We start from the raw sequence: 27,255 nt of genomic DNA on the forward strand, positions 1-27,255 counted from the left end.
TTGATAACAAACTCAAATAATCTGTTAAAAATAAAGACCATTGGCAGCTTGAGACTTCTACCTGTAAGTTGTGATCTCTATGTGGCCTTCATTCTTTTTCTGTAATAGAGAGCCCACCTGCTACTTGAAATGGTGCTGATCCCTCCTGGATTCTCAATTGCCTCCCCGCTCCATTATAGGAAATACACCTTTAATAGAGTTGGGTTGGGGGGGGGGGTGTTTGTTTGTTTGTTTGTTTGTTTGTTTAGAGGGCACACGGATGAGCCAGGGGGTGGGCAGGGCAGAGGGATGGAGAGAGAGAATCTCATCAAGCTCCACGCCCAGCATGGGACCTGACATGAGGCTCCATCTCACCACCCTGAAATCATGACCTGAGCCAAAATCCAGAGTCAGACTCTTTTTAAAAAAAAAAAAAAAGTTTTTTTTTATTTACTCATGAGAGATAGAGAGCGGGAGAGAGAGAGGCAGAGACACAGGCAGAGGGAGAAGCAGGCTCCATGCAGGGAGCCAGACGTGGGACTCGATCCTGAATCTCCAGGATCACGCCCTGGGCTGCAGGCAGCGCTAAACCGCTGCACCACCCAGGCTGCCCCAGAGTCAGACTCTTTTTTTTTTTTTTTTAATTTTTATTTTTTTATTTATGTATGATAGTCACAGAGAGAGAGAGAGGCAGAGACACAGGCAGAGGGAGAAGCAGGCTCCATGCACCGGGAGCCCGACGTGGGATTCGATCCCAGGTCTCCAGGATCGCTCCCTGGGCCAAAGGCAGGCGCCAAACCGCTGCGCCACCCAGGGATCCCCCCCAGAGTCAGACTCTTAACCGACTGAGCCACCTAGGTGCCCCCAGCATACATTTCCATTAAGGCCTTATACTGTATACTCTCTATATGCATTCCACTATTTGCAACAGATTTTCCAGAGTCCAGAAAAACGCAAAAAAAAAAAAAAAAGAATTTTTTGATTATTTTCTCATCATTCAACTATAAAGGAGATTAATTTGCAGAAGTTTACACCTTTGGCTCAGAATAATATCAAAGTACAGTTGGGAGAAGGGAAATATGTATTTTCTTGCTGCCCTCATTTCCTTAAAGAGGGAGCAAAGATACTGAAGAAGTTTTCCCAGCCTCTGCTCCTGCCTCTCACTCCCTGTTTGCCTCAAAACAAGGACTGCTTACCTGTTTGGAATTGCAGGGGGCAAATCAGGGGCTCACGTGTGGTTCTTTCTTTGTCTTCCTGAAGGTTCTCCAATTCTTCTTCAGTTCACTGGTGAGCCATGAACTATGAACAGCCAGCAATGAATGCAGCAAGGAGAGCCCTAGACCCGCTGTTGGAGGCAGGCCTGGAAACCAAAAGCTCTGGTCTGCAGTGCCTAGGCTGTGTGGCAGGCTGGGATTCTGTTTCCTGCAGAGATGAGTACCCACACCTCCACTCAGGGCAGTGGATGAGAAAGCTCTAGATTTGGCATCAGACCAGAATATCGGAAGACCTGCTCCAACTCAACATACCAGTTAATTATTTGGGGATAATTATTTGATGGTGTTCTGTAGCCTCAATTAATTCCTATATCTGTTTTGTTTTTTGTATTTTTTTCAAATTAACTAGAAAACAAGAAGAATAATTATATTTTATATATATATACTTCCACTCACCACCACCCCCATTCCAATCACCAAACCATCTACTTTATAGTCCTGAAGACTGGATTAAAAGACTACTGGAATTTATGTCTTTGTGCTTTACCTTAAATAATACTGGCCAAGGCAGGGAGGGGAGATTATTGAAATCCTAAGCATCTATATCCAACACTAGATGTCACTACCCTGATATTTTGAATTGGGTATTCAACTACTATTTTTTCCAATATGTTTTATGTTCTTCCTGAAAATAATAGTAATAAATGCCAGACTTACTGTAGATTATCATTAGCCAGATGATTCTTTTGGAGGATGTTTCTCCTTGCCTCTTGCCTAGGCTCTGAGAGCATTAAGTCTGAAGTGTAACAACCACAGTATGGTCTAGAGCAAAGGTTCTCAATCTTGGTTATATATTAAAATAACCCGAGAGATTTTTTTTTAACATACCCATGCCCGAGTGCCTCCCAAAGATTCAGATTTAAATGCTATAGGGTAGAATTTAAACAGCAACATTCATCTAAAGTTCAGGTGGTTTTAACCTGAAGCCAAAATGGAGATCTCTGACTGCAGGTGACTGGCTTCTAAACTTGAGGATCCATCAGGACCACCAGCGACGCCCCTCTCCAGACCTCTAAATCAGAATTTCTGGTATAGATCCCAAAAATCTGTATTATTCAATGATCTAGCTGAGCCCTGGACCAGCACTGGGGAGTTGCCAGATCTGGTTTCCACATCTCATTTTTTTTATTTTTTATTTTTATTTATGATAGTCACACACACAGAGAGAGAGAGAGGCAGAGACACAGGCAGAGGGAAAAGCAGGCTCCATGCACTGGGAGCCCGACGAGGGATTCGATCCTGGGTCTCCAGGATCGCTCCCTGGGCCAAAGGCAGGTGCCAAACTGCTGCGCCACCCAGGGATCCCCCACATCTCATATTTTTAATGATCTTTTAGACACATTATTACCACACGATCTGCAGGATCTCCAGTTCAACCCCAATAATTTCACACATGGATATTTCTAATGAGCCTGTCTTTTCCCTCTTTCCATTCCTCTCAAAATCGCTACAAGATTTGCCCCCAAAATGTGACTTCGCTTGAAGATATTTTGACAAAGGATACATTTTGCCAAATCAAAGGTTCCTCTTGAAACATAAAATCACTTTTTAAAAAAATTGCTTCATGCTAAGTACAGAACTTTCAAGCATCCCAACTCTAGTCCATACTTAATCTTCAAAAAATTGGGATCAATCCTCTCCCAGCTATAGCCTGTATTCACCTCTCTGTCCCATCCGCATCTGTAGCTCCTTTCCTAATCCCACCAGGTTTGGCCTCACCCCTCACTCCATCACTGATCCCCACCCCAGGGATACAAATCAACAATGGTTTGGGACTCAGAACTGGGCTGAAGATTGATAGTCTGCAGATGACTAGACCTAAAAGCTTGGGAGTTTACTGACTTCTCCCCCTAAATCACATAAAAATCTCTTCACCCTCTCCTGCTCATGCTTTATCAACACTATCTGTCGCTCAAGAAATAATTCCAGGTGCCCCATCTGCCACTCTTTGGGGGACAGATTGAGCTAGAGGATTGGGTATGTCTGCTTACAGAAGTGGAAAGGGACATGTTCATGGAAGAAGAAGCTGATGGAGCATGGGAATTAAAACTGGCCATTGCTTCAGAAGGCTGGGTTGCTGATAGCTTAGTTCAGCTCACGGCATAGGACTTGCTCTGTGTTCTTGTGGGGCTCCCACTCTGGTCCAGCGAGAGCAGCTTCCAGGTGCTGCTCCAATGTCTCAGTCACCCTAGCTGCCTCTTGATCAGCCTGACGACTCAGAGCACTCCCTTTACTTTTCAAACCTGCACCCCCATTCCATGCAAACTCCCTGTAGGACATACTGTCTTCTTTCCCTTGGGTAGTGGCCTCCTCTGCTTCTTCTTCATTTATTTCTTTTAGCCCACAGAAATTTCCCAATTTGCATGTTCGCTCTATTTTCTGCTCTTTTGTACACCTGTCCCCCCTTATCTCCCTCTACAGAGCCTTCACACTATGCCCTTGAATTAATATTTTCTGATCTGCATTCTCCCCCAAATTTCTTCACTATTTTGCTTCCTCTTGGCAGAGTAATCTGTGCAATAAAACAGATGGAATCTAGTAGTCTCTCTTATGCTGATTTGGATTGTATAATTGAAGCACATTTTATCAATTTCACATCATCTGCTGACAAGACGTAAATTCTGTCAGTAAGTGACTGAGCAGAGCAAACAGTCTGTCCTCTTATAATAAAAACATATTATACAGCATTTCATACCATAGTTCAATTTTGCAAATATAGCATAAATTCTGTATGCACAGGCAAGAAGAGAAGTATATTTTTATCTAAGTAAGTTGATGCTGTTTCCCAAGTAATTTTCAAGGATCATAAACCTCCAAAATCATCAGCAAGATCGACTACAACAGATCAGTCATGAAGAAATGTCTCCATCACAAATAAAGTTCATTATTAGATCCCACAAGAATTTTATAATTTTATAATTCTATGACATTTTATAATTCAGTGGCACAGAGGACAGTAATATGGAGCCAGTGTTAGATGTAAATTCTTTCTCATGTACCCTGCTGTCATTTCAGCCCATAACAACTGAAATTGATATCCAGTTGAAATCAGACGGCAAAGTTCTTGAAAAATATAATGATCCCAAACAGTGGTCGCCTTTTAATGAACTTTGAAAAAAAAGGATGAGACATCTTCCATTTATTGTTGGTGCCTCGTACACATAATAATCATTTATCATATAATGTATTGAAGCTTGATGCTTGCCTGAGGGTCATTCCATTCTCCCTGGAATAGTCACACGAGCCGCTCCTCTTTCTGGAACCAAAACCTAGATCTTCAAGGGTGTGGAGATACCCATGGAGGAGAAATCCAGGCAATGGGGAGAGCGGGAAGAGCTTGGCAAAGTGGGTACTGGGGAGTCAAGAGAAGAACCAGTTTGGTGGCCTAGGGACAGCACACAGAATAGAGAGGAGAGAGGAAGGAGTGAGTAGGAGAGCTTCTGTGGAGCTAGGAACTGTGGGAAACAGCAGAGTTATTTAAATACTAGTAATAGTATTTAAATAAATACAATTATATTAAAATTAATTGCAGTTATATTAAAATGCAATATAAATTTCCTGCTTCCAAATTCTCAAGAAATATTTGGTAAAGGACTGAACAAAGTTCAATGTGTGTTTTCTTTATATGTGTAATCATTTAGAGACTGGCCTCACAAAGGACATTTAGGTCCCACCTGCTGGGCTCCAATATCCAGATGCCAGGAAATCTTTAGGTGATGATTGTCTTTTAATAACAGTAACAACATGGATGAACCTGGTGGGGGTTTTGCTAAGTTAAAAAAGCCAGACGAAGACATATGTTGCATTCTATCACTCACATGTGAAACCTAAAAAAGAAAAGAAAACTCAAATTTGTAGAAACAGAATAAGACAGTGGTTGTCAGAGACTGGGAGGCAGGGGAGATAGGAAGAGGTTTAAAAAGAATACAAGCTTTCAGTTACAAGATGGATAAAATCTGAGAATCTAATGCAGAACAGGATGACTATAGCTGCTAACGCTGTATAGCTTAATTGAAATTTGATGACAGTAGAACTTAAAGTACTCACCAAAAAATAAACATGCAAGGTGATGGATGCGTTCATTAATTTGATGGGGAGAATCCTCTCAGCCTAGCTGTGTGTCAAATCATCACGCTGTATGCTTTAAATATCTGACAGTTGGGGTGCCTGGGTGGCTCCGTCAGTTAAGCATCCAAGTCTTGGTTTTGGCTCAGGTCATGATCTCAGGGTCTTAGGGTCAAGCCCCTTGTCAGGTTCTGCGTTCAGCAGTCTACTTGAGATTCTCCCTCCATCTCCTTCCCCTCCCCCTCTGGCCCCTGTTCTCATGTGCTCTCTCTCTAAATAAATAAATAAAATCTAAATAAATAAATAAGGGGCACCTGGGTGGCTCAGTGATTGGGCATCTGCCTTTGGCTCAGGTTGTGGTCCTGAGGTCCTGGGATTGAGTTCCACATCGGGCTCTTCACGGAGAGCCTGCTTCTCCCTCTGCCTATGTCTCTGCCCCTCTCTCTGTGTCTCTCATGAATAAATAAATAAAATCCTTAAAAATAAATAAATATATATGATAGTTTTATTTATCAATCATACCTCAATAAAGCTGGGGGGAAATATAATACACAAGAAAAACAATCATACTGAATATGGAGGACCAAAAAAAAAAAAACTAAGGCAACTACAGAAAAATACTTTAAAAATTAAAAATAAAAACAATAAGAAAAAAAAAACAGTAAAGTTTGCAAGTCATCCAAAGTCATACTTCAATAAAAATGTGATATCAAATAGAGTTTACAAAAAAAAAAAAAAAGGAGGTCAAAAAACAAAAAGAAAAAGAACACTTGTAATAAAGCTGCTGGTTGATTCTAAGTTCACCCTGAGAGGCCCTGACAGTGAACGTGGTGAAATTTGATGTCTAAAGTTAGAAACTTTGATCACAGTTATCATCAGCATAACCAGTCAAAAAGAAAAAGAGACCTCAAATTGTAGGGAGAATAAAATGGAAAAATAAAGTATGATTCTTATATCCAAATGGTGAAATCATTAGAGAAAAATCAAAATAACAGATCAAGACCAGAAAGGAAGGATTCTGTATTGGAAAGGAAATAGTTGCCAAAAGATCAAAATAGACTCAGCATTGCAAATGTTGGACAAAATCCAGTTGCGAACTAGAAAGTTATTGGGAAAAATACAAAAGGTGAAATAAAAGAAGAGAGAATAATGACAATAGTTTCATGACTTGAAATCCTATCATTGTAGCACCTGGGTGGCTCAGTTGGTTCAGCTTCTGTCTGCCTTCAGCTCAGGTCATGATCCCAGAGTCCTGGGATAGAGCCTCACATCGGGCTCCCTGCTTAGTAGGGAATCTGTTCTCCCTTTCCCTCTGCCCCTTTACCCAGCTAGTGTGCTGGCACTCTCTCTCTCTCTATTAAATAAGTAAAATCTTTGCAAAAAATTTTAAAAATCCTTTAATTAGTAGATGCCATTTTCCTCACTTGGTATTTTTATTTTGTTAATAATTTAAAACAACCATTTGCTGCAAAAATTTCACCATTTTTCGGATGAAAAACCCAAGGGTGATTTGCCTGATGGCATGTAAGTTAGTAGTGGGGGAGTTAGAATTTGAACGTGGATGTGTTTTTTTCTAAACTTTGTTCCTTACTACTTGCAGTCTATACCATTATTTTAGTGTATTATTGTAGAAATACCCAGGTAAAGTTTATCATTACAAAGATAGATTCTGAGAGGAAGAAAAAGATTTTCCTTACTGCAGAAATACCAGGCAATGCTGCATTACCTAATGTTGCTAGATGAACCCACGGACCTTCACATCAAATCAAACACAAGAGCAATCCGAAAAAAAAAAAACTCCCACCTGATGGTTGCCTGAGATGTGAAGATTACTTTTAAAATGAGCATGGCAATTTCTTCTAAATGGGCTGGGTAAAATTAAAACCAGACTAATCCAGCAATCCTAAAACTCAATGAATCCCTATATATTAAAAGGGATAGACACTACAAGTGTTTCTTAAATCACATAACCCATCCAAGGATACCATGAAGATATGCTCCCAGTTGTTTTCCTAAGGAAACATTACTGAAACGTCTTTTCAATTATTTTTTTAAGTTAGCATACATATGCCAAGAAAAAGTATATTTAAGTGTAATCTTTCAGGAAAATAAAACAAACATTATATCCAGGAACACAGAAGCTGGGAGTTCAACAGCCAGCCACTTGGGCCTTGGATTAATTTCTTTAAAAGAAAAAAAAAGTAGGTGATAGGAGAAATCAAATAAAAGGTAAAACATTGTGTACACTTCATGAAATTTCACTTGGGGAAAAAAGTGTCTGAGGTTTTAAGAGGTTAAATTAAATAACCTTGAAGCCCATTTTGCCCTAGGACTATCTGGATGTTTTCAGGAGCAGCAGATGCTTATGCTCCATGTATACATCTAAGAGATGAACAAAAACAAAAATAACCTTGCTCCCAGGACAATGGAGAGCTTCAGCCACAAAGTAGGTCATAGCATCAGGCTACTTCACCTCCCACCCCGTGTGCACTGCCTGTTATAAATGGAGTCAAGTGACACGGGCTTCACTTTCCATTACCCTAAAACATTCCTGTAGTGAGTTGCTTCTGAATGAATCATGTGAACCCCCAAGTCCCCTTTAAGCTTTAGTGAGAAGAAATAAAACCTTTTCATAGAAATATAGGAATTTCCAACATCAGACCAAGATTGATTCTTGTAGCATTGACTTTCATTAGAAATGTAATTGTTGGGTACAAATATTAGCACTGTTCAGACTAGAAGGATATATTTTGTTTTCTTTTGTTTTCCTTTGATTTTTCCCCTAATATTAATAGTGATTTCTCACTTTCACCATAGCCCTTTGGCAATTGGAATGTTATGAAAAACAGAATGCCTTTTCTGGCATTTATTAAAGAGAGAGTCTCATGGCCCCAAAAGCAAGATAACATTGCCCCTTCTCAATCTATCCTCCTCACTGGAGCTAGAGAAATCATCTGATTAAGGAATCTGAGCACATTTCCCCCCTATTTAAATCTTTAACTGATTTTCCACCTGAGTGATACAGGTCCCTCATGATCTAATGTCTAACGACACTTGGGCCTATCTGCCAACACATTTCCAAGGCATTCCTCGCCCCAGCCCTCTCAAACCACCTGTGGTCTCCACAATTAAGGATACTTCCAGGTCAAAAAGATTAGAATTTGATATGGGGAAGTTGATCAAAAATATCAACGAAGTTTTAAAACATTTGATTAGATAGGATTGTAGGTCACTGTGAAACAATACTTGTCCATTTAGCCAAAGTGACAAAGATTTCCAGGCAAATATAGAAAGTTACATAGTTGGGGGGGGTGGGGAATCCAAACACCTTAGCTCTTTCAATAGAGAAGACTTTGCTTTCCTAAGTAATCAAAGACTTAGTAAAGGCAACAAAGCACAGGAAATTAATTTGATAAAACATAGAATCTTCATTTTCTAGGCAGATTACTTAAAAGGTAAAGAAAAACCTTTCATAATCTCTTATCAGGAGCAGATCAATCGTCCAAGAAAGCTTTGATATTAAAGCTTATTTTTAAAACCCATATAATAACCATTACATTTGAGCCAGCTTAATTATAAAAGGTAACATTTTTTCCCCTCTCTCTTCCAATTTTCTATGCCCATGGTTTGTTCTTTGTTTTCATGTTTCCCATTCTGAAATAACCAGCTTTCCTTTAAGACAAGAATCCTTTCTTTTCCCTTAACAAAAGTGCATCTCCATACTTCATACCTTTTATTAGCAAAAAACACATTTTATTTATTTGCATACAGAACTGTTTCCCTTATTATTTCTAGTAGCTTTAATTATATATTTTAATTAGTACTTCTTAAACCTTAGAAATCTTAATTTTGAGCAAAAACTAAGTTAGCTTATTATGAATTCTTTAAGCTAGCATTCTTTATATTGGCAGATTTATGAATACATTTCATAACTTCGAGAAGCGTGTTTCTCCCTGTATTTTTTTTTAATGTGACACAAGACACATTTACTGAAGGATCCCAATATCTTTAGTTCCTCTGTAATAAGAAGCCAAAGTGAATAAACTTACATTTAATGATCAGTGTTTCTGTATTTTATCTTATTTGGAAATGATCTAGATATTCAATGAATTCCCATCATTTAACTTAGCAAAACCCTAAGGGTAAAATTTGCCGAAGAGATTTGGGAAACTACTTAAGTAGAAATGTTGTAAGACAATCATTGCTGAAAAGTTCACCCAAGAACTCTTGTACCACTTATATCTATTTAATTCACATTTTAAAAAAATTTATTTCTTTATGAGATAGTGCAGGTGCACAGGGGGAGTAGAGTAGAGCTGACTTCCTGCTGGGCACAGAGCCACACTTGGGTTTTGATCCCCCAACCCTGAGATCACCATGTGAGTCCAAACCAAGAGTCAGATGCTCAACTGACTGAGCTGCCCAGCCACCCCTAATTTACTTGTTCTTAACAGTCATACTTAGATTACCTATGAAAAGTTTGTGAGACATTAAAGCAGTTAGCCATCATTTTAAGTTAATTTTCTTGCTGACAAATTTTGTAACAGAGATAATGACTTTATTTGACTTTTAGTAAATCTAGGTAGAATAAGTGTATTATACTTAATGTTGATAACTCTAAAGACATGCCTGTGTTAATTAAACCAACAAACATAATTTAGCCTTTATTTACTGAAAATTATCCTAGACCGTGCAAACTCGAATAACATGTGGGTTAGTTTCTATATTTCTGAGAGTTTTGAAAATACCCAATCCATATAAGCACCTGCCCTTCAAACCAGCCACATGGAGCTCTTTCACAAATTAATTTTGGTAAGGCCATCCTGAGGTAGAAAAATAGCACATATGTAACATGCATCCATAGGCATCCGTACATACCTAGCCAGACATAAACAGAGTCCTTATAGCTTCCATCTTAAAATTTTAGCCATGAGTCAGATACAAGACAAAATTCACTAGTTTATAAGTAAGTGTGTCTCTGGCAGACAAAATAAGTTGACCCACTAAAATGGTTAGAACTTTTAACTAATATTATTGGAGAAGACTTTTAAGCTTCCTATTTGTCCTTGAGAAGTAATCTTATGGAAGGTGTGGACTAAATATGGGCAAAGGAGACTTTGTAGCAGTTTGTATTTTTAAAAGACTCCTTCCCTCTACCCCCAATTTTCCCCCCAGTCTCTGGCAAGAAGGTGGGGCAGCTTTTTAGCTACTTTCTGGGGTGTTTACATTTTAAAGATATGATAAGACTTACATCTTCAAGGGAAAGAATGTTAAGTTTTCTCCTAGGAGTCTGGGGATATGTTTGTCTATTATTAGAAGTCTAGGGGGTGGAGGGAAAGGGGGAAAAAAAGTCTAGGGCAATTACTATTTAAATGCTTTCTTATTTTTATTAAATGCAGAACAATTGTACTTCCTTATGTCCTGATATTTTAAATATCTGCAAATGTCTGAAGGCAAACAGGAAAGGATCTGAGGGGCTTTTGAGGTGCTTTCAGAATTACGTTTTTGCTTTTCTAAAGTTTCAAGTTGTAAGTAAACAATTGTTGAATTTTAACTCTTTTTTCCTCTTGTATTCTCTCTTTTTTTTTTAGATTTTATTTATTTATTCAGAGAGAGAGAGAGAGAGAGAGAGCATGAGCGAGCAGGGTGAGAGGCAAAGGGAGAAGCAGACTCCCTGCTGAGAAGGGAGACTGATGAGGGGCTCAATTCGGGGCTGGATCCCAGGACCTCGGGATGATGATTGGAACAGAGGCAGCCTTTTAACTGACTGAGCCACCCAGGCGTCCCTCCTCTTGTATTCTTACAAGCGCTCTTCTAAGAATTGGGTAGCTGCTTCTGCTATCTTGCTTCGAGATTGACTAGCCTGCTCAACCACACTACTTTGAACATACCTTTTATCCAGAGAAAGTTTCTTACTAAGGTGGAAATTAAAAGATTTCTATGTTCTGGGACTTCAGGGTTTAGTGTAGTATGCCTTTGAAAAGTCTGTATAGAGCATTCAACAAAGGCTTGGATGCTCTCCTGCTTTCTGCGCCTACCATTTGACCTTGGCCCAATGCAGCCCAGAGGGCGAGCCTCTACTAACGTTTCCATTAGCTTCTTACCATCAGCCTCCAGTTGGTCCTTTACCTGGTCATTTGCAGGAAGACCTGGGAGACTTTCTGGCCATCTGTTTCCTTGTGGGGTTTTTCCCCCACAAGGAGTTATCTGGCTTGCCTGATAACTACAGCATAATCAGGGCTGGGAAGAACACCCCTTAACTGCCAAACAAGATCCCCCTGAGTGGGGTTGTGAATGGCCGTTAATCATTTTAAGTCCTCTTGAAATTTGGTAAGATCTTTCTGTTGATCTAGTATGTTAGCCACTTTATTACCTAATTTTGTCAGTTCATTCCATGAAATTCTAAAACAGGTTTAAAAATTATACTTTATCTTTGGTTTAAAAAAAGTTTGTCAATTTATAAATATGTTTCATGCTTTGCTTTTATTATATAAGAACATAAGATTACTTAGATGATTTAATAGGAATGTTGAATAACATGTTAGATCAAATAATTTAAGTGATTTGATTATTGATGGTATGCACGGTGCTAAAATAAAGAATTTCAGCAAGTGGAGGAGAGCCTTTTACAAATAAACTTAACCATGCAGTCATATTTTTTTTTTAAAAAAAGGTAAGATCTTCTCAAACTGGCATAAAAGGGCTTTATAATTTAAAAGATTTGTTGTTGTCCAGGGGACATGAATTGTTTGCAAGTGAGTGTCCAAGTTACATCTGCAAAAGACATTGCAAAGGAAGGCCCCAGGCTGTCAGAGCCAGATCTGGAAAACAGGAGGAGTTTTAAGAAAGCAAAGCAGCTTTCCCGCCTGCCGCAGGTGGTTCTGCTAAATTCTCTTCCAGCTTCCAGCACTAATAGGAGTAACCTGGGACACCCGGGACCTAGAGATGAGGCTGGAGCATCCTCTGTCAATCTTGCAGGGAAAGGAAGGTTAGAATGCGCAGCTGGGTGTTTAAAGGATTTTCTGGGGAAGGTGGAGGACTACTGAGATTTAAGTACCACTGGGGGATGGGCCAGATTTCAAGAAGGAGAATTTAGGTTGGATGTGGACTTTTAATTTTGTTCTAAGTTCAATTTCTGCTCTTTCCTCTTGTGAAGAGAGTCACTAAGGCTAACCATTATATTCCTTTCTATCCACTTTTCAACTTGGTCTTCCCATAGATACCAATAAGATAGTTGTTCAGGATATGAGCTCTCAATTTTTTTTTTTCAAATATGGAAGCTTTTTCAGTTGAAAGGACCCATGATCTGCCCATTGATAACCAGGATCCATGAATCTCTGTAGAGACTCAAATCGATAAGCTTTTTTACAGCTTAACCTTGGATTTAAGGGGGGTTCCCAAAGGAGAATACACAAGATGCAGCCCTCACAAGATCCAAAAAGTTCACTCCCAGAGTTAGCCTCAGAAACAAAGGCCTTCATTGTCACAGGTGGTATGGTTGGTGGTGTAGTGGAAATGGTGTGACCAGGCTCTCACAGGAGTGTAAGATGCCTTCAGCCATAGAACAGCTATTCTGTGATACCAGGCAGGCACTGTTGGAATGCAACTTTTCCAGCAATAATAAAACAACTAGGTCTGAGACAACAACCTATGGATTGGGACCTCTTACAACAAATTTCCCTGACAGCTGGCACAGCCAGACAATGAGAATAATGCCTGTGACTTCGTGTTTCAGAAACTGTCTATTCGACTGGCTGTGAGATGTACATCATACATGCACCTTCCAGAAGGTAGAAACCAGAGAGAATGTTCTCACTGGTCACAAAGCCAAGTCCCTGGGACACAGAACAAAATGAAAAGAAAATCATATCAGGTTTTTACATAGGGGACCCACATCAAAGTTTGTCTAAACTGACACCAGTCTGGTGAGAACCATGAATTTACCAGTCTGTGAAGCCAGCTTGAACAACAGGCTCATAGGACCTATGCCTGTGTTCTACTCCATGGTTTTCCTCATTATGACAAATGACACAAAACACAGAGACAAGGGAAAACAATGTCACTCTCTAGGAGGAAAGGGATCAATAGAAAACAAAAGTACTCATAACAAATCTTTACCAGTGTTGCTACACTCAAGGAACTAGTTCCCACAGATATTTTCTCCTGCTAATCTAAATTTAGAAAAAGAAAAGGACCATCACCATTCTCACTTCCATCAGATTTTGCAGGCAGAGACCCAGAAGACCAACCTGGTACAAATTCTTACCTTCAGATGGCCCTCGTCAGTTGTTCCAGAACTTTGTGGCTGCAGTAACTCTGGAGCAAGCCATGTCCAGCTAGGGGACAGCCCCATGTTGAGTGCCAAGACTGTAGGGGAAAAAGCTTTTCCCTTCTTCCCTTCTAAGTCCTTTGGTTGGTCTAATAGTTTGTGTAAGACAGATTCACAGGAAAAAAAATAATTTCATTTCGTAGGTATGGGAGCTTCAAAGATATGAGGCTCAAAGAGGTGACCAAAGCAAGCAGCTTTGACACCTTCTAGATAAAGAAACAATACATTTTTGAAGAATTGACAAGACAAAGAAATTTGAGCTTGGAATAATGAATTAATGGGGAAGTAGTAAGGTTTGTTTATACAGACTTCTCAGCCTTGAATTCCCTCTCTCTGGTAATAAGGATACCTTTTACCCTCTTGGCAGAGGGAGAATGCCTTGACGTGGGAGATTTATTCCCCACTGTCAGGGAGAACAGAGGAGAGCTCAAGTATCCTTCTTACATTAGCTGTTTCTCAAGTAACTTTATTTATTTATTTGTTTTTAAAAGATTTTATTTATTTATTCATGAGAGACACAGAGACAGAGGCAGAGACACAGCCAGAGGGAGAAGGAGGCTCCCTGCGGGGAGCCCAACACAGGACTAGATCCCAGAACCCTGGGATCATGACCTGAGCCAAAGGTAGACACTCAACCACTGAGCTGCCCAGGTGCCCCTCAAGTAACTTTAATTTAAAATAACCAATATGGGATCCCTGGGTGGTGCAGCGGTTTGGCGCCTGCCTTTGGCCCAGGGCGCGATCCTGGAGACCCGGAATCGAGTCCCACGTTGGGCTCCCAGTGCATGGAGCCTGCTTCTCCCTCTGCCTGTGTCTCTGCCTCTTATTTGTGACTATCACAAATAAATAAAATAAAAAATTTAAAATAACCAATATGCCAAAGTGGCATATTTTGGGGTGGTATAATCTGCTCCCTTTCATCAGCATGGCTTCAGCTTGGTGTTTATTTAATTAAAAAAAAATGGTTTTAATTAATGTCAATGCTAAGCAAAGTGCAATGATGTAATACTTTGTTTGAAGCACTAATAATCTCTCTCAAACTGGATTTCCAGTTTGAGGATAATCCCTCCGTGGCATTGTCAATATTTACATTTTTAAAAATTTTAAATTCCAGTATAATTCCATACATCACCCAGCACTCATCTGGACAAGTGCACTCCTTAATCCCTGACACCTATTTCACACATCCCCCACCAGCCTCCCCAGTGGTAATCAGCAGTTTGTTCTTTATAGCTAAGAGTCTGTCTCTTGGTTTGTTTCTCTCTCTTTTTTCCCCCCCCTTTGGCCATTTTTGTTTGTTTCTTTCTTAAATTCCACACATGAGTGAAATCATATGGTATTTGTCTTTCTATGACTGACTTATTTCACTTACCAGTATATTCTTTAGCTCCTAGCTCCATCCATGTTGTGGCAAATGGCAAGATTTCATTCTTTTGATGGCTGTGTAGTATTCCATTATATATATATATATATACACACATATATATACACCATATATTCCATATATATACATATATATATTCCATATATATGGTATATATATATGTATGACTGTATATATATATATATATATATATATATACACTTCTTCTTTATTCATTCATCTATTGATGGACACTTGAAAATATCTGCATTTTTAATAGAATCCCAATTTGAGAAATCGACACCATTTCGAATGTGACAGAGTAAATCTCTCAACTCCTACTCTAGGAGAATGTGATAATGGCATTACAGTGACACATTAGGGCCTGTGGAAGTTATTCTTCCCCACAAAGACATAACAAGACTTAGAAACATCAGAAAGAGTTCATAGGCACATGAAGACTGTGACCTTGAACAGTCACTCCTTGAATAGTATAAAAGCAGATAACTAGAATTTTGAAAAGCATATTGGAGACAAGCAAAGACTTCTTGATAAAAATAAGATAAAGATTTAATTTCTAAAGTAAATGTTAGTATTTGCAGATGTCAAGGCTAAGAAATGTCTGCAAATACAAATCCATAATCTCTTACTTAAAACTGTTGGGTAGTTGTGTTTCAGGATGCAGAATTGTTCAGATTTTACAAAGGAATGCAGTGAGAACCCAACTAATCTAGTACTAGCAGGATAATATTCCTAGCAGGATCCATAGCAATGTGTCATCAAACACATTAAAACTCCTGCCGGGTATTATTACTAATATTCACACTAAATGGTAAGGCATTTGCAAAGCCTCTCATGTGGTCACACATGGTTGTACAGTCAAATTAGGTCAGGATCGGGTAGTTTTGCTGCCATATGGGCTTCATTTTTAGAGTGTTTTGGACTGGAGTTACAAATAGTAGATTGTTACCTCTGTAGTTAAGAGACCAAATACAAGAAAGTGATACATTAGTGTAGCTAAGAGTAGGGAATGATGATGTGGGAAACAGGAAAATATTAGTAGAGTCAAAAAAGAGGAATACAGACCAGAATTGAAAACCAATTGTTTTCTTAGCCACAGTGGCTGAGCGTTTTTATGATGTGGAATTGGAAGTTGGTTTCCAAAACAACTGCATTTCTTTAAAATTACTCTGCAAAGGAGGATGAAAATCAAGCCCTCTCCCACACATTTGGGGGCCTCATGTTGATAGACACCCACTTCAGCTCTCTTGCTCTTACAGAGCTGACCCTAAAAATTGCACGTGCATCTGACATGACCCCCAAAATAGAAAAACAAAAGTACCCTTTCATTTTAGAGCATCTCCTGGGCCTTTGTTGAGCTTACAAGTGAGTATAACTAGATGCCTTGATCTTGAATATATTCCAAGGCAGAGTCTGCAAGTAGCAAGTGGAACAAAGGGAAGAAGCTTCCATTGTTTACTCCTTCATGACTCTAGTCATGAAGCATGCTCAGTAGTTTGCAGATAGGAAAAGGTGTATAGATTCATACTGGCGAGTCTGTGAGAATCAATGTTCTTGGAAGCATGGTGTGTGTGTGTGTGTGTGTGTGTGTGTGTGTGTGTGTGTGTGTGAAAGATATATATTTACTAGTTACCCACTGGATGGTCTGGAAGGATAGAAAGCTGTATCAGCATCTGACTGGCTCAGAGAGAGACCACGGAGGGGAACAGACTTGAAGTGGCAAAGCCCTCAACTGATGGTTTTGTGGGGCTGAGAATTGCAGAGCATACCTCTACTGTATTGCTCAAATTCCAATTCCTCAGCTCCACCCCATCACTGGTGCCACTGAAGAGGGAATAAGTTGACTTGGGAAATCTGCTGCTGTTTACCACATCCCACAGTGTGCTCTAGATGGCAAGATGGAAGTTGAGGAGGAGGAGCAGGCAACTTAGAACCAAATCATCAGTCCCTAGAGGGGTCTTCTTAAAAGTGGGGACTTTGAAGATGACCCCTTCAGAAAGGGATGTGAACTAAAGGATTATTAAGAGATGTCGGGATTTGAGGGGTTCTACAAGGTGGACCACCTTTGATGGATTTACAATCTTCTACTTTTCAATTGGACTACAGAAAAAAGTCAGTGAAGCTCTGAAGGCGTGGAGGGAACAGCCTCCACTCACAGGGGACTGTTGCTCAGGGGCTCCAAGCAGTTACCCACAGGGAAGTGAATGTGCCCACAGAAGAGCTGGAAATAGAAGAGATAGCAAGCAGATGACACTTATGAGTATGAATGAACCAGGGGTACCTGGGTGGCTCAGTCAGTTAAGTGTCCAGCTCTTGATTTTGGCTCAGGTCAGGATCTCAGGGTCATGGGATCAAGGACCTCATCAGGCTCTGTGCTCAGTGCAGAGTCAGCTTGTCCCTCTCCCTCTGCTTCACCTCTTCCTCCTCCTCAATCTCTCTCTCAAATAAATAAATAAATAAATAAATAAATAAATAAATAAAATCCTTTTTAAAGGGACACCTGGATGGCTCAGTGATTGAGCATCTGCCTTTGGCTTAGGTCATGATCCTGGGGTCCCGGGATCAGTCCCACATCAGCCTCCCTGCAGGGAGCCTGCTTCTCCCTCTGCCTGTGTCTCTGCCTCTCTCTCTGTGTCTCTCATGAATAAATAAAAATAAAATCTTTTAAAAAATCTTTTTTTAAAAAAGATTATGCATGAATCAATTTTCCTCTTTCCCAGTATTCTGTAGTAGTGCTTTGCAAACTGTAATGTGCATATGAATCACCTGGAAATGTTGTGAAAATGTGGGCTGAGATGTAGTAGGCCTGGATGGGGCCTTAGTCTGAATTTCTAACAAGCTCCCAGGTGATGCCAGCAGCTGCTGCTCCTCCAACCACACCAAGGGTACAAGCAGACAGTGACCACTGAAGGGGAAGGCCACCAGCTCTTGGATACAAGTGAGGGACACAGCATATTTGGATAATGATTGTTGTATATTAACATATGGTGAGGGAATGATAGTTCTTCAATCTCAGAAACCCTCTTTTTATCTTCATAAAAGATAAAATGTCTTCAGATATTATTGTAGATAGCCATCTGGAGTGGGAAGATCCACCTGACTATTTATTTCAAGATATAGTCCCCCAGAATGGACAGAAATCTTTCCAGATTATTGCTGGCAATGCTTGCTGTCATCATATTAACAGAAGCAACAGTGGTGGGAAATTACGAGGATATTTGTAATTCCTAATAAAAAAAAAAAGATAGGAAAGTCAGCACTTTCTGGGATAAGCCAAATGAAGAAAAAAGAAAATAAGAAATTTCAAATTGTAGGGTATCATCAAGCATCATTAGTGAAGATTCTCAGCATGGTGCTATTATACCAAAAGAACTACAAACTCTTCCTGCAATGTCCAATGATAATGCCCCTGGAGAGGCGGGGCAAGATGGTGGAAGAGTAGGGTCCCCAAGTCACCGTCCCCACCAAATTACCTTGATAACTTTCAAATCATCCTGAAAACCTACGAATTCGGCTTGAGATTTAAAGAGAGAACAGCCAGAATGCTACAGTGAGAAGAGTTCATGCTTCTATCAAGGAAGGAAGATGGGGATAATGCCCCTGGTGTATACACACCTTCTCCCAGTTATTCAGTCAAACCCTAATCTAGGTCCTGTAGTGAAGGGATTTTGCAGTTGTCACTAGGATCTACCAGTGACTTTAACATAGGACATTATCTAAGTGGGGCTGACCTACTTGTATGAGCCCTTTAAATATGGGTCTACAGGTCAGAAATAGAGGAAGGGAGCTATTTGAAATCAGAGAGAGGTGCTCCTGTTTGCCAGGAAGAAAACAAGCAGCGTCACTATGGGCTGTGTTTCCTGGCCAGGAAGTACAGGTGAGCCTCTAGGAGCTAAGAACAGTCCCAGGCCAGGAGAGCTAGGGCCTCTGTCCTATGCCAACAACCTGCATGAGCTTGAAAGTGGCTCCTGAGCATCAGTTGAGAATCACAGCATGGCCTTCACCTTGACAACAGCTTGGAGAAATGATGAGCAGAAAACCCAGGTAGGCCATGCCTGGGCTTCTGACCCCCAGAAACTGAGATAATAAACTGAGTTCTACACCACTGTGTTCTACACCATTACGTTTGTGATTATGTGTTGCACAGCATTTCTGTGCAGCAGAGAAAACAAATATATATACTGACCCTTTTGTCTACCAATCCTAATCTGCTATTAGGACGACTGAGTGGGGATGCCTGGGTGGCTCAGCCAGTTAAGCCTGATTTTAGCTCAGGTCATGATCTCAGGGTCCTAAGATTAAGCCCCGTTTTGGTCTCTGAGCTCAGCAGGGAGTCGTCTTGAGATTCCCTCTCCTCCCTCTCCCTCTGCCCCTTCCCCAGCTTGTGTACTCTCGCACTCTCTCCCTCTGTCTCTCTAAAATAAATAAATCTTTTTAAAAAATCTTGAAGACTATTGAGTGAATTCTTCATTTCAGTCATCGTTCTCTTCCATTCTATAATTTGGATTTTTTATCACAATTCCCATTTCTCTGTTCATTTATTAAGACTTTAAGTCTTTGTATGTATTTATATATATGTATAATTGCTTCTAAAGGGTTTACTAAATCTAATGTTTGGGCTATCTCAGGGTCCATTTCTATTACCTGTTTTTTCTTAACTATTGCTCACGTTTTGCCGTTTCTTTGCATGTCTGGTAACTTTTTTATTATCTAGTGGATATTGTTGGCAAAATATTTAATACATTCTGTGTTCTGTTACTCTCGAAATAATGTAAAGATATGTTCTATTAGGCTGTTAACTATCATTAGCCATCTTGAAGCTTTCTTAGGGCAGATCTGTGGAAAGCTTCAAGATATTTACCATGCTCACATAAGATTCAAATGCCAAACTCTGTCTACCCAGTAGATTTTGACAAGGCTTGCTTTATGTTTTGTTTTGTTTTTTAAAGATTTTTTAAAAGTAATTTCTACACCCAATATGGCGCTCAAACTTACAACCCCAAGACTCTACAACTCAGCCAAACAGACTCCCCTGACAAGACTTAGTTTTATGGGGTTTTTAAAAGTCCTTTTATTATTCTTTTTTAACAAAAAGGTCCAGGGATAGAGCATTAGGGGAAGAGGGTGAAGGTGAAGAGAAGCCCCAGCCCCACAACCCCTCCACGTAAGGGCTATTTTAAGAGTGATCTAGAATAGGCCTTGCTCTAGGACATGACTCCTAAGGCATGGTCTTGATGAGTGTCTGGAATGTTAATGAGGTCATTCTGCTCTGACTGGAACTGAATTCCAATGTTTGATTCCTTACAACCTTGTTCCAAACTCAACTGTGTACCAGCAACTCCCTGGCAAATCTCCCAAATTCTCAACCAATGCATGTACAGCCCTGTCTTTAGACAGACTCACAGGGATCCCACAAACATATTTCTGGCCCCACTTTTGCACAGCTTTGTCCTCTTCAGATCCCTGCCCTGCCAATTCCAGCTGCTTCAGTGGCCCCCACTCTCATTTCTGCCTCCTTAACTCAGCAAGACCACTATGGTCTGTTAAGTCTCCATTGTCCTAGGTCACAGACTTGAAACTGTCCCTGAACAGAGACCTCAGTTGCATGGAGGGCTCACCTCTTGACTTTTCCTTATCTCGGGGATCACAGTCTTACACTACCTGTTACCCAGTACCTAGAACTGTTGCCTCATACAATTTTGTCATTTGTTATGGCAAGAGGGTGAATGTGCACCAGCTTTATTCAGGCATGGCTACAAGTAGAAGTCCTCTTTCTTTCTTTTTAACATCACTTTTTTTATTATGGTTGATCTTGGTTTTGAGAACGGTTTCGCTTATTTGCCAAACTTCAGAGTCAATGACTCAAAGGCTTATCAAGTGCTTTCAACATAGAATAGATTTCCTTATAAAATCACCATAAACAATCATCAAAGTGTTAATAACATATGAAAGCTTTAAGCTGTTCTGCATTTGAAAGACTGTACATATGCAGTACAAATAACAGAGAACACTATTGTGGCTTTCTCATTTCTTTAAAATATCATTATAAAATATTTTTCAGACTGATATATGTCACATAGTGACCTTGTCTTTTGATGCAAGCAGATCTAGCAAGCAGATCAGTCAGGGGCACTTCAATTTATACCTATTCCTTAATTCTCCTAGAAGCAATGGATGGTAAGAGAGGGAAGGGAAGCTGGTCAGGTAATCCATTATGTGCAGCCCTCAAATTGAGGAGAAAGGAATGTAGAAGAATGAGGCAAGGGGGAAGGTGGGCCCCAATGGCAGCCAGCCTGTCAGCCAAATAGATCATTGAGAGCCACAGTAGACAGACAGCAGCCCAGGGCCTTTGATGCTCTAGGAGGGAGAGGGAAGAAAAATGATCCAAAGCTTGGGCTACCCTTCCTAACTCAGGAGTTTAAGTAAATCAAGGGCTAATGATTATTACTGTTGCACAAGGATTTACATGTTAGAAAGAGTTGTATCTTCAACAATATTCTTCTTAATGTTCTTTAAAATAGGAGCACCTGGCTGGCTCAGTTGATAGAGCATGTGGTACCCTGATCTCAGGATCATGAGTTCAAGCCTCACATTGAGCATAGAGCTTACATTAAAACACACACACACACACACACATACACACACAAAGAAAGAAACTTATTACACTAAGAATTGACACCTACATAAAACTATCAAGGCACAGTAATCACAAAACCCAAATATCACTCTGTTTTTAAAGATCTAGACAAAATTCACTGAAATCTACTTACCCACATTTGTGGGAGGTCTAACAGTTTCCAAGCATTCCTGCAAATTTTCCAGGGCCTATCTTCTCATGGCAATTCTCCTCATGGTTGCTGCTCTGGCAGGACTCATGAATCCCAAAGATACTTCCTACGTGCCAGCCTACATGTCAAATTCAGCTTCTTGCCCTTGGTTTACACACACACACACACACACACACACACACACACTCAAGCAAGGCATTCATAACAAAGTTTACTGGCACTTGGGGTCTACAGAAGTTTTGACAAAACCTAAAAATTAGACACAACATATTCTTAAAAATCTTTTCACCACCTTGTCACATTGTTCACCTGCTTCATTCTTCCTATATCATTCTCTTTGCAGAAGAGGCATCCTTCCTCAGACAATCCACAGCAACCCAACACCCCTCATTTTATTATTATTTAAAATAATTAAATTCTCCCATGTTCTTTGATGGCATCAAGGGGGAAAGAAATAGTCCCCAAGACAGGAAATGGAAGAACTGTGTCTTCTGCCTTTGTTTGGATCCTGAAAAAAAAAATCGTTACAGGCAACAGTCTGTTTAACATTCAGCTTCACGCCCCAGTGCTCTGCTTCTGCTCTCTGGATGACCTCATTTCACCTTTTCAGGTTGATTGGACTAATCAGCACCTTCATCAGGGGATGAAATTTCGTTATTCCAGTGATTAGCACCACAGATGTATCTTCATCATTTGCTTGGAGATGGTTTTTCTTTCTTATCTGGCAGACAGTGTATCTGGCACTGGCACCACATTGTCATAGACCTTTTTTTGTAGCTACTGACAGTGTCATGATGTGAAATGAAACTGAAAATAATGTTTTACTTTGAAAAACATTAGTTACTTATGTAATCATTCTCTCTCCCATCTATTTAATGCCTCCATTTCCACTCTCCTTCCCCCTCTCTCTCGACCTTTCTCTTTTGAACTTTACTGGTTCCCTTGTCCCTAGAAAATGTAAGAATTTTGACATAAACCCAAGATTGAGTTTCTTTAAGAAATTTTGTTTCATAATAAAAAAAGAAATTTTGTTTCATAATCAGCTTTTCTAAATGAATGACCAAAAGGCATGTGAAAACATGTTCAATGTCCTTATGCATGAAGGAAATACAATTTAAACCCATGATGAGTTACTACTTCCCATCGATCAGAATGGCTACATTTAAAAAACTGTCCATACAAAGTGTTGGTGAAGATGTAGAGGAACCAGACCTCTCATCCACAGCAATATGAAATGGCACAGACACTTCAGAAAGCCCTTTGGCAGTTTCTTCAGTAGTTAAATTTATACCTACTATATGATGCAGCCACTCTTCTTAGGCATTTTATCAAGAGAGATGAAAGCATATGTCCATAGAAAGTTCATAGCTATTAGATATGTGATAGCCAAAATCTGGAAATGACCTAAATGTCCATCTACAGGTAAATGGATAAACTGTAGTATACCCAAAAACTGGAATACTATTCAGCAGTAAGAAGAAATGAACTATTGATACAGACTACAACATGAATGAATCTCAGTACAATTCTGAGTGAAATAAGCCAGATAAAAAAAGAGTACATACTTATGATTCCATTTGTATAAAATTATAGGAAATGAAAACTAATTGCAATGGCAGAAAGCAGATCAGTGGTTGCCTTGGGGTTAGATGGGTTGAGTAGGAACAGGTAAGAGAATTGACAGTAGGGCCTGGGGAAATCTTGGTGGAAGGAGTAAAAGATATGTTCATTATCTTGATTATGATGATAGTTTCATGGGTATAGACATATGTCACAGTCAAAACTTATCAAATTATACACTTAAAACATAAACTTTATATATATATATATATTATGTGTTATGAACAGATATTGGACTCTAAGAGTTCTCAGCAAGTTTAGAAAATAATATTTGTATCTATTGAACTGTGCTCTCATATATGTTTAAGCCCTAACTTCGGTACCTAAGAATGTCAGCTTTGTAGACAGGGTCTTTACAGAGGTAATCAAGTTAAAATAAAGTCATTAAGTTGGGTCTTAATCCAGCATGACCAGTGTCTTTATAAGTAGCCGCTCTGGAAAACAGTATGGGTGTTCCTCAAAAAGTTAAAAATGAAACTATGCTAAGACCCAGCAATGGTACTATTAGGTATTTATCCAAAGGATACAAAAATAGTGATTCAAAGGGACACGTGTACCACAATGTTTATAGCAGCAATGTCCACAATAGCCAACATATGGAAGGAGCTCAGATGTCCATCAATTGATGAATGGATAAAAGAATGAGTGTTTTATATGTATATATATGTATACACACACACACACACACACATACACACACACACAATGGACTATATTACTCAGCCATCAAAAAGAACAGAATCTTGCCACTCACAATGATGTGGATGGAATTTCAACAACGTGGATGGAACTGGAGTGCTAAGCAAAATAAGTCAGTCAGAGAAAAACAAATACTATATGATTTCATTCATATGTGGAATTTAAGAAACAAAACAGATGAATATAGGAGGAGGGAAGAAAAATAAAATAAGATAAAAAAAGAGAGGGAGGCAAACCATAAAAGACTCTCAACTCTAGGAAACAAGCTGAGGGTTGATGGAGGGGAGGTGGAAGGGGGACAAGATAACTGTGTGATGGGCATTAAGGAGGGCATATGATGTAATGAGCACTGGGTGTTATAGACAACTGATGAATCACTAAACTCTACCTCTAAAACTAATAATATACTCTATGTTAACTAACTTGAGTTTAAATAAAATCTTAAAAAAAAAAAGGAGATATTTGAAGTCAGGTACACGCAAAGGAGAAAGCCATGTGACATGAAGATGGCCATGTATAAACCAAGGAGAAAGGCCAAGAACATGTTCTTCCCTTACAGCCCACAGAAAGAATTAACCCTGCCAACATCTTCATTTCATATTACTAGCCTCCAGAACTGTGAGACAACAAATTTTTGTTTGGAGGCACACTATTTGTGATCCTTTATTACAGCAGCCCTAGCAAATGAATACAATATTATTGTGTAGTAGAGGAACAACATTCTCATCTGGAACTTATGACCAGTAATGACATTTTTGAAAAAATCTGTGAGGAAAATATCACTTGGACCACTCAGGGTAGGAAGCTAATTGTGACAAAAAGAATGTATTTGGCTTATGGAGATAAACAACACCTTAACTAAGTTGTAAAAAAAAAAAAAAGTATGTCAGGGAACAAAAGCTGAATCTCTGGTTCTGTTAGTAGTTTCTCAAGGGGTTGGCACAGAAATAGGCACTGGAAAATAGAGATGAAAGGGCACACCAGCTGATAAAACTCTGACTTAGGAAGACATATTTTGTTTTTGAAGATTTATTTGTTTATTTTAGAGAAAAAGAGAGAGAGTGTAAGCTAGGGGAAGGGACGGTGTGGAGGGGCAAAGAGAGAGCGAGAGAGAGAGAATCTGAAGCAGACTGACAGCCAACCGTGGGGGCCCAATGTAGGGCTGGATCTCAGGACTCTGACCTGAACCGAAATCAAGAGTCAGACACTTAACCAACTGAACTGCCCAGGCACCCCAGGAAGGAACATATTTTTCAGAAATTTATTTTTAACAATGTGAGTGTGAATATTAGATAATACTAGCTAAGTATTTTTTAAGTGTTTATTTGTTAAGTCAATCTTTTTTAGTAATCTCTCCACTCAATGTGAGACTCAAACTTGTGACCCTGAGATGAAGAGTTTCATGCTCTACCAACTGAGCCAGCCAGGCACCCTTATACTAGTTAAGTTTTAATGTGATTTGTTCTCCTCTGTATTTCATATGACATTATGTTACTTGTTTGTAAGTAGTTTGATGTACACTGATGTAAAAAATAATTTAAATAAATCTAAATTTAAACTAATTAAAAACTATTGATTATCAAGTTAAATTGCATTGTATTTATAACATTTAAAAGTCAAAGAAATAAAAATAAAAATTTAAATTAACAAAAAAGGCTTTTATACCCATTAATTTTGCTCTTAAATATCTAAAATCATTAGCTAAAACAGATAAAATTATTAAAATAAAAAAACTCAACGATGAGAACAGTGAACATCATAACATCATAAATGGAGAGCTTCATGGCAGCTGGCTTTTAAGAAACATGTTCTACTCTATGTTTATTCCACCCTCAGCGGCGCCTGGGAGCTATCTGAATGCTAATCATGGCTCTCTTTGAAACAAGAAATTCAGCCTCATGGCAGTCTCAACACAAGGAAATCTGTCAGGTAGTTCAAAACAATAGCCTTGGGATCCCTGGGTGGCGCAGCGGTTTGGCGCCTGCCTTTGGCCCAGGGCGCGATCCTGGAGACCCGGGATCGAATCCCACATCGGGCTCCCTGTGCATGGAGCCTGCTTCTCCCTCCGCCTGTGTCTCTGCCTCTCTCTCTCTCTGTGACTATCATAAATAAATAAAAAAAAATTAAAAAAAAAAAAAACAAAAAAAAAAACAATAGCCTTTAAATTTATGAGACACTTAATGTAACTTCTCTCCAGTACACTTCTCGAATCTCATTTTCTTTGTATCAGTCAATGACTTTTGTTTGAAAAGTACTACAGAACATTTCAGAGTACCTGCCATTTCCACCCACCCCCCAGCTTCTATCTGTTCTTGAATTACGGCTCCAAAGGGGAATAAATAAAACCCCTTCTCTAAGTCAAGTGGCCATTTAGTCACTCCCCACATTCCTAAGGATATTAAAAAATAAAATAAAGTGAAGTTTTCTCATCTTGCATTTTCTTTGGTCATTCCTTAGCAGCTAGTGTGGTTTTGGCACAGCCTGAGTTTTTGAAGAAATCTGAATGGGATAAAATGTGATGAATCCCAGGAAAGAATCATATGTCAATTTCCTCCTACCTGGGTCTGCTATGGATGAACGAATTTTCTACTATTAAAGTAAAACTATTTAGGCTAAAACAAGGTTGTTTTTAAAATGTAAAATGAAACAAAACAAAAAACATACCCAAGAAGACTAACACTAAACAAAGATCCGTATTTAATGGTTTTGTTGATCAATGACAGCTGACAGAAGATATTGATTGGATGGAAAGATGAATAACATTTTATATCTGGCCAAAGCAGGGTTTCTCAAACTCACTATGATTGACAGTTGGAGTTGGATGATTCTTTGTAGGAAGGAGTGGGGAGGATGCTGTTCTCTGCACAATAAAATGTTTCGTAGCCTACTTGGCCTCTAACCACTACATGCTTGCAAAACCCCCTTCAGTTGTGACAACTAAAAATGTCACCAGACATTGTCAAATGTCCCCTGGATGCAAAATTACCCTTGATAAAGACCCACTGTGCTCCAGTCTTCTTTGTAGTCAAGTCACCAATACATGCAACAACATAGACATATCTTGAAAATATTATGAGTAAAAAAAGCCTTTGAATGAAAGGGCACATACTGCATGAT

The 27,255-nt window shown here is 39.4% G+C and overlaps 1 long non-coding RNA gene across 1 annotated transcript in view; it reads left to right on the top strand.

Annotated features, from left to right (window-relative positions):
* Positions 1 to 4,150, top strand: part of LOC140594945 (uncharacterized) — a 44,009-nt gene extending 39,859 nt beyond the window's left edge. Inside the window, exon 3 of the long non-coding RNA XR_011996215.1 lies at positions 1,240 to 4,150. This is a non-coding gene — a long non-coding RNA (uncharacterized lncRNA). The remainder of the gene's footprint in view (positions 1 to 1,239) is intronic.
* The last annotated feature ends 23,105 nt before the right edge of the window (positions 4,151 to 27,255 follow it).

Source organism: Vulpes vulpes, chromosome 13 (assembly GCF_048418805.1).
Source record: "Vulpes vulpes isolate BD-2025 chromosome 13, VulVul3, whole genome shotgun sequence".
NCBI lineage: Eukaryota > Metazoa > Chordata > Mammalia > Carnivora > Canidae > Vulpes > Vulpes vulpes.